The following is a 14426-nucleotide window of genomic DNA, read 5'->3' on the forward strand; positions in this document are numbered from 1 at the left end:
CAAAGTTAAGTAAAATGACCTTAAAAAATAAATTTAAATTGTCTACGGAGAAACGTAAACTTGCCAATATGCCATTTACAACTCAGAGTGGCAAGGAGTGGCTAAGGTCCTTCCCTATGTTCATGACTAGTGGTTCAGCTTCACATGACAATGGAAGCCCTCTTCCTCCAACTAGAAAAATGAAATGAGTTAAGCTGGCAAAAGCACAGCAAAGAACGGTGCGTTCTAAGAAGGTATCACAAATCCCCAAGGAGAGTCCAAGAGTAGTGACGGTTGCGATGCCTGGCCTTCCCAACAGTGGATAGGAAGAGGTGGCTCCTTCCACCATTTGCATGCCCTCTGCAAGTGCTGGAATGAGCACCCACAGTCCAGTTGCTAATATTCAAATTGAGGATGTCACTGTTGAAGTACAACAGGATGAGGATATTGGTGTAGCTGGCGCTGAGGAGGAAGTTGATGAGGAGGATTATGATGGTGATGTGGTTTGTTTAAATCAGGCACCGGGGAAGACAGCTTTTGTCCATGGGATGAAAAAGCTCATAGTCATGCATGGGCAGAAGACCAAACATTCCACCTCTTTGGTCTGGAAATATTTCAGTCCAAATCCAGTCAACTACTGTCTTGCCATATGTTCTATATGTAAAGGTGTAATAAGCATGGGTAAGGACTTGCTGTTGCTGCTGGGAGTCATTCATCATCCCTGAGAGGAAGTTGAAACACCACTACTTCTTTTACTAATCAAATGACCCTCCAACATTCCTTAGTGAGGAGGATGAAGTACGACAGAAGTCATACTGTTGCAAAGTGGATAACTGAGACATTGACTGCTAACTTGGTGTTAGACGTGCATCCGGTATCCACCATTAGTGCTGTGGGATTTAGACAATTGATGGAGGTAGTGTGTACCCAGTACCAAATCCTGTCTAGATTCCACTTCACTAGGCAGGCGATACCGAGAATGTACAGAGACGTCATGAAAAGTGTCCTCAGTGTCCTAAAAAATGCATTTGTACCCAATGTCCACTTAACCACGGACATGTGGACAAGTGGATTAGGGCAGACTAAGGACTATGGGACAGCCCACTGGGTAGATGTATCGCCTTATGCAGCAACAACAGCATCATCACCAGTAGCAGCATCTCAGAAACACCAGTTCATTCCAAGGCAGGCTACGCTGTGTATCACCGGTTTCAGTAAGAGGCACAACACCGACAACCTCTTGGAGAAACTGAGGGAAATCATCGCCCAATGGCTTACCCCAGATAGATTCTCCTGGGGATTTGTGATATCTGACAATGCCACCAATATTGTGCGGGCATTACATCTGGGCAAATTCCAGCACGTCCCATGCTTTGCTCACACAATAAATATTTTGGTGCATAATTTTCTGAAAAACGACAAGGGCATGCAGGAAATGCTTTGGGTGGCCCGAAAAAGTTTGGGCCACTATCGCCATTCAGCGACTGCATGCCAAAGACTGGAGCACCAGCAAACACTCTTGAACCTGCCCTGCCATCAACTGAAGCAAGAGGTAGTGACGCGGTGGAACTCAACCCTCTATATGATTCAGAGAATGGAGGAGAGCAAAAGGCCTTTCAAGCCTATACATCCACCTATGACATATGGCAAAGGAGGAGTATGCACCTGACTCAGAATGATTTCCATGTTGTGCAAGGTTCTTCAGCCCTTCGAAACTTGCCACACGTGAAGTCAGTTCAGACACTGCCAGCTTGAGTCAGATCATTCCCCTTATCCGGCTTTTGCAGAAGCAGCTGGAGGAAGTGAAGGAGGAGCTAAAACAGAGTGATTCCAGCTAAAACAGAGCAATTCCAGTGGGACTTGTGGATGAAGCCTTTCATTCGCTTTGCCAGGATTCGAGGGTGGTCAATCTGTTGAAATCAGACCACTACATTTTGGCCACCATGATTAATCCTAGGTTTAAAGCTTACGTGGTATCTCTCTTTCCAGTGGACCCAAGCCTGCAGAGGTGCAAAGACCTGCTGGTGAAAACACTGTCAGCTGAACTGGTATGTGACATGTGAAAAGCTCCTTCTTCATTTTCTCCTGCAACTGGGGCTGCCAGGAATAACTTAGATATCCTAAGCAAACCGCTGGCGGAGATGCAGGGCAGGCAGGACCAAGTTTGGACATCTGGTCTGGACTAAAGGACCTGCCAACAATTTCTGACATAAAGAATATTCCCTGCACAGGCAGGCCAAGTAGACACTTTGTTGGGGCACTCTTTAATAATTGTATGAAAAATTAATTAATGATATGATGGATTAATAATAAAATAACAATTTTAATTATTAACTCATTAAAATATTGGTGCTAAGAGCACTAAATTACATGACAAGACAAAAGACAAACATTAAACATATAATAATTAAAATAATAAATCCTGTCTAAAGAATTCAATCAATATTCTTATTGCAGGAAAATGATGGGCGAAAATATAATCAATCTCTCATGAAGAGAGATAAAGGTGGCTGTCAGACACAGACAAGGTAAATATAAACAATGATTCCAAATAAGCAAGTATCCCTTGCTAATAGTAACCAACACTGCCTTTATATTCAGCATAAACACCTGTAGTTTCTGGACTACCGTTGTGACGTAAACCACATAATATGTCCACCTGTTTCTGAATAATAGGTTGAAATACCTCAGTAACTTAAATTCATGGAACACAATTAGGTTAATACTCAGTGCTATAAAGCTACTTATTTGAACCTTGCATCGAGTATGTAATCAAATTAACATAATGTGCAACAATAATTAGGTCACATGTGTTCAGTGCATATCAAGAGAAATAATTCTTAAGATTGTGCGTTGATATAGATAGTATCATAGATCATCACTTGGTTGCTATTCAAGGTAGGTATGATTTCCAAATATCAACCATATATCTGATAAACACATTTATGCATAGTGCAAAAGAGTTTTTTGGCTGAAAAGAAGGAAAGTAGGCACATGAGATTACTCTCCACTTCTGCTTTCACTCAGAATAAGTGCAAGCCGAGTGATGAGAGAGTGGGGAGTTTTGTGTCCATAGAAACAACAGGGTAGTGGTATATGTTAAGGATCTGTGGGTGTTAGGTGGGCTCTGTTACCAAAGCATTGCAGAGCTCCAAATGCACCCCAGATCAGTCAATCTACCACCAGAGGGGATAGAAAGGTACCTATTCTGTTAGAATGAGTGATAGCTATTTCAGCCAATCCTGATTAGGCTGTATCTTAGCTTAGTAAACTGTGTAAAGTTCATTTAATTGTAACCAGAACAACGAAAAGCTTTATTATTGAAAATAGAATTCAGATAGCAGCAATATAAGTTATCTACCAGGCAGTAACAAATTGTAAATATATGTATATATATAATTATGTGTCCATGCGCTCTATCTATTGTGTCAATTTATTTAAATGTCAAATATTCCACAGGTAATTCAATTGTTTAAATAGGTAGAAAAAGAAGGTATGTTAGAAAATATTAGAAAAATACCTTAAATATAGATGTATCGCTCCCCAACCAATGTGTTAGAAAAAAAGGGGGGGGGTTTGGTAAATAATGACAAAAGAGCTCCATGAAAAATGTGCAACCTAGTGAAATGACGTTGTGTTAATATAAATCTAATAAAATGAAAAAAAATGAATATACGTTGATATAGATAGTATCATAGAACATCACTTGGTTGCTATTCAAGGTAGGTATAAATTACAAATATCAACCATATATCTGATAAACACATTTATGCATAGTGCAAAAGAGTTTTTTTGGCTGAAAAGAAGGAAAGTAGGCACATGAGATTACTCTCCACTTCTGCTTTCACTCAGAATAAGTGCAAGCCGAGTGATGAGAAGTGGGGAGTTTTGTGTCCATAGAAACAACAGGGTAGTGGTATATGTTAAGGATCTGTGGGTGTTAGGTGGGCTCTGTTACCAAAGCATTGCAGAGCTCCAAATGCACCCCAGATCAGTCAATCTGCCACCAGAGGGGATAGAAAGGTACTTGTACATTCGTGTGTTGTCTGCAAGCAGGAGGTAGTCTGTGTTGCGCTGCCTTTAGCCGTATGATCAGCTGTGAAAGAAATCCTGCAGCAAACTAGTGTATGCTGTAAAGCGTCTGTAGCATGTTGCACAGTGGCGATCACGTGACGACGGTCAGCTGATCGGGCCTTTGATGACACGCATTTCGCCCGAAGGCTTGTTCACAAAAGGAGTGCCCAGAAGTGTCCTAGCTCCACATGTCAGTATTTACATGCGGGCTAGCCATTCCGCACCTCGCATTTTTGATTGATGTCTCCTCTGGCAAATACTCTATCAGCCATGAGGTTAGCCTATCAATATGATGCTAGAATGAGTGATAGCTATTTCAGCCAATCCCGATTAGGCTGTATCTTAGCTTAGTAAATGGTGGAAAGTTCATTTAATTCTAACCAGAACAACAAAAAACTTTATTATTGAAAATAGAATATAGATAGCAGCAATATGTTATCTACCAGGCAGTAACAAATTATAAATATATATGTATATATATAATTATGTGTCCATGCGCTCTATCTATTGTGTCAACTTATTTAAATGTCAAATATTCCACAGGTAATTCAATTGTTTAAATAGGTAGAAAAAGAAGGTATGTTAGAAAATATTAGAAAAATACCTTAAATATAGAAGTATCGCTCCCCAACCAATGTGTTAGAAAAAAAGGGGGGGGTTTGGTAAATAATGACAAAAGAGCTCCATGAAAAATGTGCAACCTAGTGAAATGACGTTGTGTTAATATAAATCTAATAAAATGAAAAAATGAAAATAAAGTGAAAAAAGGGTCATAGTGGTGGCTTTAATAAATATTGAATAATAAATATTGAATAAGTATGATAATAAAAATATACAGTAATGTGATAAATCAATAATTACCGTGATGAATAGCATGTGAAATTTTTTTTTTATATTGTGTGTCTAGATGCATCTTCCTCTGCAGATGAAGATACCATATTTATGAACTCAGAGGACCTTTCTATATTTAAAGAAAAACACTAAAATTGATGTGTTCGTTCACGCCATGGGGTGCAGTGCTGTTCAACTTAAAAGTCCAATAACTCTCTTTTTTCAGGAGTGCCTTGGTAATGTCTCCTCCTCTAATTCCCAAATTTATGGTTTGTAAACCATAAATCTTCATGTCCTTATATGAGTTATTATGCTTCTGGTGAAACTGCGGGGCTACAGTGGTCAGCTGTTTCATCTTCAACATATCTTGCTGTATATTCCTGATAGTGCCCATGTGTTCCAATATTCTTTCTTTCAACATATGTGTATTCATTCCCACGTATGTAATCTCACAAGGACACTCAATACAATAAACCATGTTCTTGGTATGATAGTTGATGTAATATTTTAACGGTATCATATTGCCATATCTGTCCTCAATTTTGTTTATATTGTAGATGTGATTACTGATTTTGTAAGAGCCACATGGATATGTTCCAATTGTTGTTGGTTTTTTAGGGGGGTATTTGGTGTAATGGCTTTTCACCAACTTATCCCTCAAATTAAGGGATCTTCTCCAACTCATAGAAACATTTTGGTCTAATTTTGAGGCAAGATCAGGATCTGACAGCAAGCTGTGCCAATGTTTCTGAATTCTTTGTTTGATGTCTCTCCAATTAGTGCAAAAATTTTCCACAAATCTGATGTTATTGGTCTTTTTGGGAATCTTTCTCCCAAAAATGAGTGAGTCCCTTTTGATTTGAGAAACATTGTTAAATGCTCTTTTTATAATTCTTCTGCTGTATCCACGTTCCCTTAGTCGGTCTGTTGATTCCAGGCTCTGGGTCTTGAAGGTGCTATCATCAGAGCAATTCCTCCTAAGTCTTAGGAATTCACCTTTGGGGATGTTATCCAAAGTAGGGGGAAAATGAAAGCTCGAATAATGTAACAAGCTATTGGTGGCCGTGTCCTTCCTGTAAAGTTCCGTTGCCAAGATGTCACTCTCATCTCTGTACAGCTTCAAGTCCAAAAAGGAGATGGCCGTATGGCTTACTTCATATGTGAATTTCAGATTTACATTATTCACATTAAGATCATTCATAAAGTCTTCAAATTGTTCTCTGGTGCCATCACATATCATCAGGATGTCATCTATATACCATAGCCAAGACATAATGTGTTGCGTATGGTGTTCATTATTATCTCCAAAAATGATTTCACGTTCCCACCATTCCAAGAAAAGGTTTGCGTACATGGGGGCACACGCTGCCCCCATCACAGTACCTCTTATCTGCAGAAAAAATCGATCATCAAAAGTAAAGAAATTTTTATATAACACAAAATGCAAGAGTTTCAGAAGAAAATTGTGAAAATCATTTGGTCCTTCCATATTAAGGAAGTTTCTCACAGCCTCTATACCTTGCTCATGCCCTATGCTAGTGTAGAGTGATTCTACATCAATGCTAATTAATAAATCATTTTCGTTAAGATGAATTTCATGAATTCTTCTTAGCACATTGGTGGTATCTTGTACATAGGATGGTAAACCTATCACATGTTGACGAAGGTGAGTGTCAATAAAAATACTTGCTTTTTCTGTTAAGCTCCCTATCCCAGACACAATGGGTCTGCCTGGCGGTTTTTGTAAGTTTTTGTGAACCTTTGGGAGTAGATAAAAGGTCAGAACTTTTGGATTATCTACAGTGAGGAATGCAAGTTCTTGTTTCATAATCGTGCCTTCCTGAGCTGCTCTATTGATAATCCTACCATAATACTCTTTATAATTTTCTAAGGGACTAAGAAGAAGTCTCTTGTAGCAATTAATGTTGTTGAGTTGTTTGTTAGTTTCTTCAATATACATTTCAAGAGGCCACAGGACGATGTTACCGCCCTTATCTGATTGTTTTATGATCACATCAGGAATGGCTCTAAGCTCATCGATCGCTATCAATTAAACTTTTCTTGAGATTCCCTTGGTGGGTCTGGTATTTCTGTTTTCTATAGATGTCATCAAATTCTTTGGATACCAGATTTAGAAACACCTTTATTTCCAGGCAGATGTTATCCTGTGGCCAGAAAGTTGATTTATTCTTACATAAAGGTCTAGAGGTCCGTGGAGTTTCTGCTGGAGTTTCAGATATATCATCCAGATCCTCCAATATTTGAAGTATCTCTTGTTCTTGTCTTGTCCATTGTAGCCCACCTTGGGTATAAATTGGCGGATCTATGTTATGTTGACTGAGAGTTAGAGATTGTTCATCTTCCCTTGCTTTCATGTCTCTATTTACATAGAATTTTGTCCGAAGCAATTTGCATCTGAAAATTTTTAGGTTTGTCTCCCATTGGAATGTATCAAACTTGTTTAATCGAGAGAAAGATAACCCTTTCTCCAAGACTGATACTTGTGTTGAAGTCAGGACATGTTTGGAAAGATTAATGATCTTAAGTGGAGCAGTAGGTGTCATTGTTTCCTGTTGTAATTCTTGCGTGTTTGATACCGCGCGGGTGAAGGAGACTCCCATCTCCTGCTTCTGCCTCTTCTTCCCCCACCTAATCTTCATTTTGTAGTAATGTCCTGAGGGCCTCTTCTTTCCCCTAAAAAAGAAAACTGTTCCACAGTGTTGGATCCTGTTAATAAGGCTTCTCGATTTTGACGGGCAGACAGTAGATTCCCCTCTGATTCAGAATAATCAGTATCTGAGGAACTATAATTGTCTCTGTCCTTAGGGGTAGTTATATTCTTAAATCTTTTTGTCCACCTAAAAATATTGCCCGTCTGGAAATCTTTTTGATCCCTAGAAAATTTACCTTTTTTTCTTTCAATGATATTAGATTCATATACCTCAAGATCTTTTTTATATTTTTCAAAAATTTGTTGGAAACTGGCACTTTGTTCCCAAGCTTCCAGAGCTTTGCCAACAGTAGTGATCTCTCTTTCACACTCCTCCAAAACAAGATGATTATGTCTGATGAGAATACTCATCAGTTCCTGAGAACATTTGAGTAAGCTCTTTTCCCATTCACTTTTCAAGTTGTCAGAAATTAGTTCAAAGGTGGGGAATACTTTCGGTCTAAGGCCTCTTGGAGCAATTTTCTGCTTAATATAATTTTCCAAGCTAATCAAATTCCAGTTAGTTCTGATCTGTTTCAATTGAATTTGTTTCAATTTCTGTAGATCAGCTTCCCATGAGGAGTCTAGGATTGGTTCCGCTGGGTTAATTGGAAAAATGCTATACAAATCTGTAATTTTACATTTGTATAATAACTCATTTTTTAAATTGAAGCTTGTCATTGTATTTATGACAAACTCTGAGGTATGAACTAAAATATCCGAAACAATTCTGGGCGTTATATATGTCGATTCTAAAATTGTCTTGTTGATAAAGTATTGCCTCTGTGCAAAGAATCTGATACTGTATAGACACAGTGATATAGGTATCAAGTGAGGGAAAAGGGGAAATTGGGAAAAAGATTCTGCACAAGAGAAAAAGTTAATTACCGTTGGTGTAAATGTAAATTACCAACTATAAATACAAATCACTTAGAGTGAAAACTCTTTTTATAAATAAAGTGGTTGGCGGTGCTCCCGAAAGTCAAGTATATCAAGGAGAAAGAATATTCCCTGCACAGGCAGGCCAAGTAGACTCTTTGTTGGGGCACTCTTTAATAATTGTATGAAAAATTAATTAATGATATGATGGATTAATAATAAAATAACAATTTTAATGATTCACTCATTAAAATATTGGTGCTAAGAGCACTAAATTACATGACAAGACAAAAGACAAGAATTAAACATATAATAATTAAAATAATAAATCCTGTCCTAAGAATTCAATCAATATTCTTATTGCAAGAAAATGATGGGCGAAAATATAATTAATCTCTCATAAAGAGAGATAAAGGTGGCTGGCAGACACAGACAAGGTAAATATAAACAATGATTCCAAATAAGCAAGTATCCCTTGCTAATAGTAACCAACACTGCCTTTATATTCAGCATAAACACCTGTAGTTTCGGGACTACCGTTGTGACGTAAACCACATAATATGTCCACCTGTTTCTGAATAATAGGTTGAAATACCTCAGTATCTTAAATTCATGGAACACAATTAGGTTAGTACTCAGTGCTATAAAGCTACTTATTTGAACCTTGCATCCAGAATGTAATCAAATTAACATAATGTGCAACAATAATTAGGTCACATGTGTTCAGTGCATATCAAGAGAAATAATTCTTAAGATTGTGCATTGATATAAATAGCATCAGCAGCGCCAACATGCCCCAGCAGCGCCAACATGCTAACTACCTTGCCCCAATAAAGTTTTTTTTTTACACTGAAGCAAGTGCGGCGTGACGTCGAGCCGCGACGGGCGGGTAGTGTGAGGAGCCAGCATCCGGAGCATAGAGGCTGAGACAGAAGGAGCGAGATATGTAAATTAAGTCTCTGTGTGTCTGTCTGTGTCTCTCTCTCTTTTCTCCCAGACCCTAGCCAGGCCATTTTGATGGATGTGTTGGAGGGATATGGATGCTATTGGTTAACAACAAAATAAAATAACAATATTCAACAATATAAAAATAATTGCTAAAGAGAAGCTTAGATTTTTTTGCAATTATAAAATGATGAACTTCCTTGTGTCTTTTAAAACATTAAACAAACGTAGCCAGCTAATGGTGTGGAAAACCCCAAAAAAGCCTTTGCTTTTACAATTATCCTGCTCTATTGCTTTATTCTCTCAATGGAGATAAACTGAATATAATAAGCAGGAAAGTAGTCTGGGATGTGAGCCAAACCTAATTACAGTAAGGATATTAAATACCAAGGAGAGCTGTAATTTGAAAACAAAACTTTTACAGAGACTTCATCTTGTTGAGTGTGTTAAGACTATTATGAAATAAATAAGAAAGGAACTACCACCAGTCATTGGAAACATATTATTTTTTTATTTATAAAGCAATAACATATTATGTAGCGCTGTACATGTGATTTGCAGAGTTATGAAGTAAAAGGTAAAGATGGTTATAGCTGTTCAGCATAAAACACTAAGGGGGGAGATATATCAAGCAGTGTAAAGACTGGAGAAGTGGAGAAGGTAACTTTAGCAGCCAATCAGCTTATGGGTACAAAAGCATTTATCAAGTAAATTCTATAAAATGATAGGTAAGAGCTGATTGGTCGCTATGGACAATTTCTCTACTTGTCCACTTCTCCACTCTTCATATTACTTGATACATCTCCCCCTAGATCCAGCAGAGCATTTGAATTAATAAATCAATTATTTCTTATTTCAATATTCTGGATGTAAATATTTTGCTGTAGTACTCTTCTGTACCGTAGCTGGTGAATGAAACTGGGCAACCCTAGAAACATTCTATCAATACCTTATATTAACATATTTATAGCAAGTAAGGTAATCTGAGGGCAGATGTGCTACTATTAGGATTAAAGTATTTCTGAGGCTACTCTTGGTTTGCGTGTATTGTATGATCTTCAAATTAACAGCATAAAAGTATACATCAGTTTGAATCTTCTCTTTTTTGTCTAATTGACTCACATAATATACACTTTAAAAATTTTTCCTAATTTGGAAAATGAACAAATTGTTGCTTGTTCCTATCTAAAAAGTTTGTATATTTAATGGTTTACAATAAGAAGTATTTACAAAAGAGAAATATGAGGTTTTGCACATACCATATTTTAAGTTCCTCTGCTTTTATACCACACATATGGGTTTATTGTTAAAGAACATTAACAAATTACTGTATGGTTACAAGTTCTGGAAAAATTTGAATTCCCACTGTTAATTATTCTTTTGAATATCTTTGAACTTTTGTATTTTCTGATCCAAGGCAAGCACTGAGGTGGGGTGAATGTGCTGATTATAAATCCCAAGAGTTCCCATTTGACACCAGACTTACTCAGTAAATTTGAATAAAAAATTTAGCACTGTCATTTCTTCCATTTCACAAGCTTCAATACTCTTGGCTAATTGGCTACTGCATATAATTTTTTAAGAACCAGGCTGTGGATCTTCTGCTGCTTTGGGACTTGAACTACACCAAATTTCTGGTATGGTGGGCCAATATGCAATCAAGTTTGGACCCTTTGTTATGAACAGCGAATGTGTTTTTAAGCTGACTGTGATTATTCACCTATTAGGTGCAGAAGCGTAGCTTTGTACACATACTGTATGCCGCTGCCTTTGTACCTTGACTCTTCTAATAGTTTGGCACCTGGACTGACTGCTGCCTGTGTACCCCAACCTTTTAATTGTATGCCATCTGGACCAACTCTGCCTGAATTCTGCTGCTTGTTCAACTAGTGTCCGAGCTCCTTTTAGTTAACTGAAGATCCCTCTGCAAGGCTTTACATTTTTTCTACCACATACCAGCCACAATTCAAGTTAGAACCTGGAAGGATAAGTGAAGACCTTCCTAAGTGTTCTGCGCACCCAGCAGGCTATATAAATTTCTAGAATCAGGCTAGAGAGCTCTTCACCTATAGCAACTGCCTTTTATGTAGAGTTTTATATTCTTGCAGATACTCAGATGTCCCCAGGGCTTAGTTAGTAGGAGAGTAAGAGCTTATGTTTGACCCCCTGAATATTTGACTGGTTGGAGTTTAATACCTTACTTTCCCATTGTGTAATGGATTACCATCCAAGCCACATTGCTGGAATAATTAAGGTATGTTCAGAGTTTCAGCAAACTCAATGTCCAGGAAGTTCCAGACTGTGCCACTATCCAGGAAAGCAATAATATTGGTAACCCGGTTATCAAAGTGAATGTGTGCAGGATTTAAGAGAGAATTTTGGAAGATAGTGTCTATAAACCTAAATAGATCTCTTGGTCATCCATTAGGCTTGGCCTTTTCCCAACTTATTGGGGCAGGAATGGGAAAGATGTCTCTTGCCACCGTAGTAAAGGCAGAGACCTAGGAAGCATCTCCCAGATTTATCTTCTTGGGACAAGCTATAAGCCCCAAGTTACATGTGCTCCGAAGGGTCATTCATGGGGGAAAGGGAATGGCAGAAGAGACGGCGCATGGTACCTCCTTCTCCATCTTCCTTTCTCTGAGGTAACTGTCAATCTTTATAGCGAGTTACATGAGTCTCTACAAAGAATCAGGAACAAGATCCTGGACTAGAAAATCTTTGATTTGTTCTGATAGGCCAAGGCAGAATTGACTACAAAGTACTGAATCATTCCATTCGCAGTCAACAGACCAGCATCTGAATTCAGAGCAATATCCTTCTCTAGCACCTCACCCTTGTTTCAGAGCACCTAGGTGAGCCTTGTGGTGTTATCATAAAGTAACCCCAGCACCACAAAGAATGCATCCACAGTATGTAAAGTCAGATGCCCAGAACTTTATCCAAAGACCCAAATCTGAGGGTCCCTTTTGCAACAAAGAAATTACTATTCCTATTCTCTGTTGCTCTGAGCCAGAGTCTTTGGGCCTAAGTCTCCTTGAAATTCTGGAATAACTTCTGATCTCCAGTGACACGATCTGGGATATGTAATCTAGGCTATTTAACAGAAGCTGAGGCAGCTGGAATCAATCGTGATACCTCTTCTTGAGCAGCTAAATGAAGCAATAAATCTTAGACCACCTGTGACAGAGTTTATATTTGGCTAGCCAGCAATTCAGTCTGATTGGATGGAGCATGATCCATAATCCAAATAATGCATGGCCGGTTATAATATTATGTACACCCTGTCCACATAAACTCCTAGATTCAGGCTAGGTAAGTCTTTATCTATAGCAACCACCTTTCCCATAGAGATTTATATTCACACAGGTACTCTGATATCCCCAGGTCTTATACTCAGGATAGTAGGAACTTATGTATGGACAGCAGGTGGCAGCAGGGAGAAGGCTGGAATGGAAGACAGGCTGCAATAAACCAGAGTCACATGAAGTATGCTTACACTTAAAAGCAAGAACAAGAGATCAAGTTACAAACTGACAGGGAGGTGATGTAGATATTAACTATAAGGTATGAAAGCTGAACTGGTCTGGACTGGAGCATTAGGCAAGGTGCAGTGAGAACAGCAGGACAGGACCAATCTGGAGGCTTTACTTGAAGCAGGAACTAAAGCAGGTAAGCCAAGAATCCAACAGCAAGCAGGAAGGTACAGGGCGCTGGTAACATCAATAACTGGCATGGATGCTATAACCAGCAGGGAGGTTAAGCCTTCCCTGCCTTTTATCCTCCTAGGAACTATTCAGGCTGCCTTCAGGCTGCTGGAGTGGGAGTGCTAGGGAGAGGCTTCCTGGCTGCCGTGGCAACCACCAGGACCATGGCATCCCACAGCTGATGCACTGCATAAGTCGGCGTCTCTGATTGTGGCCACGACCTAGTGGTGAAATGTGAGCCGCTGTGGCTAGCATGGCAGGTCATAACACTAATTATATACATTAAGGTTTAGCATGACAAGTTGGTAGATATACCTTGGGCTGAGTTTGCCTATAATAATCACCCACTTGGCCACCACCATTTTTAGTCCAGTATGGTTGACTTCCTTATCTACACTGAGGTAAGCATTGTATAGAAGTGTCACAATCTGTTGCAGTACCACTCTTCTACCAGTAGTGCTACTCTCTTCTGTGGTGCTTCTAGCATACTCTGATCTCTGTGATTCTGCAGACTTTATTAATTAGCTGATTCTACATCATATACTGCACTAGTGATTGCATGATTTATATCAGCTCCACAGTGATCTCTGGGCCAGATCATTCTGTCAGCACCACCATGTGAGTATCTTGGTGTCAGACTACTGTACCTTTACCTACCTTCCTACCTTGCTGGATCTGCACCTAGGACTCCTGGTCTTTCTGTGTCGCTGGTTATGGCTCATCCAGTGATTTGTGGAACACCTGTTTGGCTTTGCCTCTCTGCATCCAGCTCCCCATGTTTTCCAATATTCCTGCACAGCATTCCTCTACACCAGTGGTTCCCAAACTGTGTGCCGTGCCACCCTGGGGTACCTTGGGACACTTGCAGGGGTACCTCAGGTTGGTGCTCCAGCACCAAATCAAGTTATTTATGGTCAATGTAAGGTAAATATGTAGACAAGTAGAAGCGCAAGCCTGTCTACCACCACATAACTGAACCTAAGGATGACAAGTAAGCACAATTTATTTCACTTTTCTACTTTACTACATTTTTATCTGAATTTATAAATAATAAACTTTTGGCTTAGAGGTGCCGTGAAAACAATGCTGATACTCTAGGGTGCCGTGTTCTCTACACCATTCATATTTATTATCATTATTCATTCAAATTAAACTAGCTTTATCAAACCATAAATTGTTGATTATAACACTTGCCATTTTTCACAGTATTAATTCCACAAAAGCTGACACATTCATAAACATTTGTTTTCAATAATACATGATATACGAATGTGGTCCAATAAATAAGCGAAATAAGGCAA

Source organism: Taudactylus pleione, unplaced genomic scaffold (genome assembly GCF_031769625.1).
Source record: "Taudactylus pleione unplaced genomic scaffold, aTauple2 ptg000386l, whole genome shotgun sequence".
Classification (NCBI taxonomy): Eukaryota; Metazoa; Chordata; class Amphibia; order Anura; family Myobatrachidae; genus Taudactylus; species Taudactylus pleione.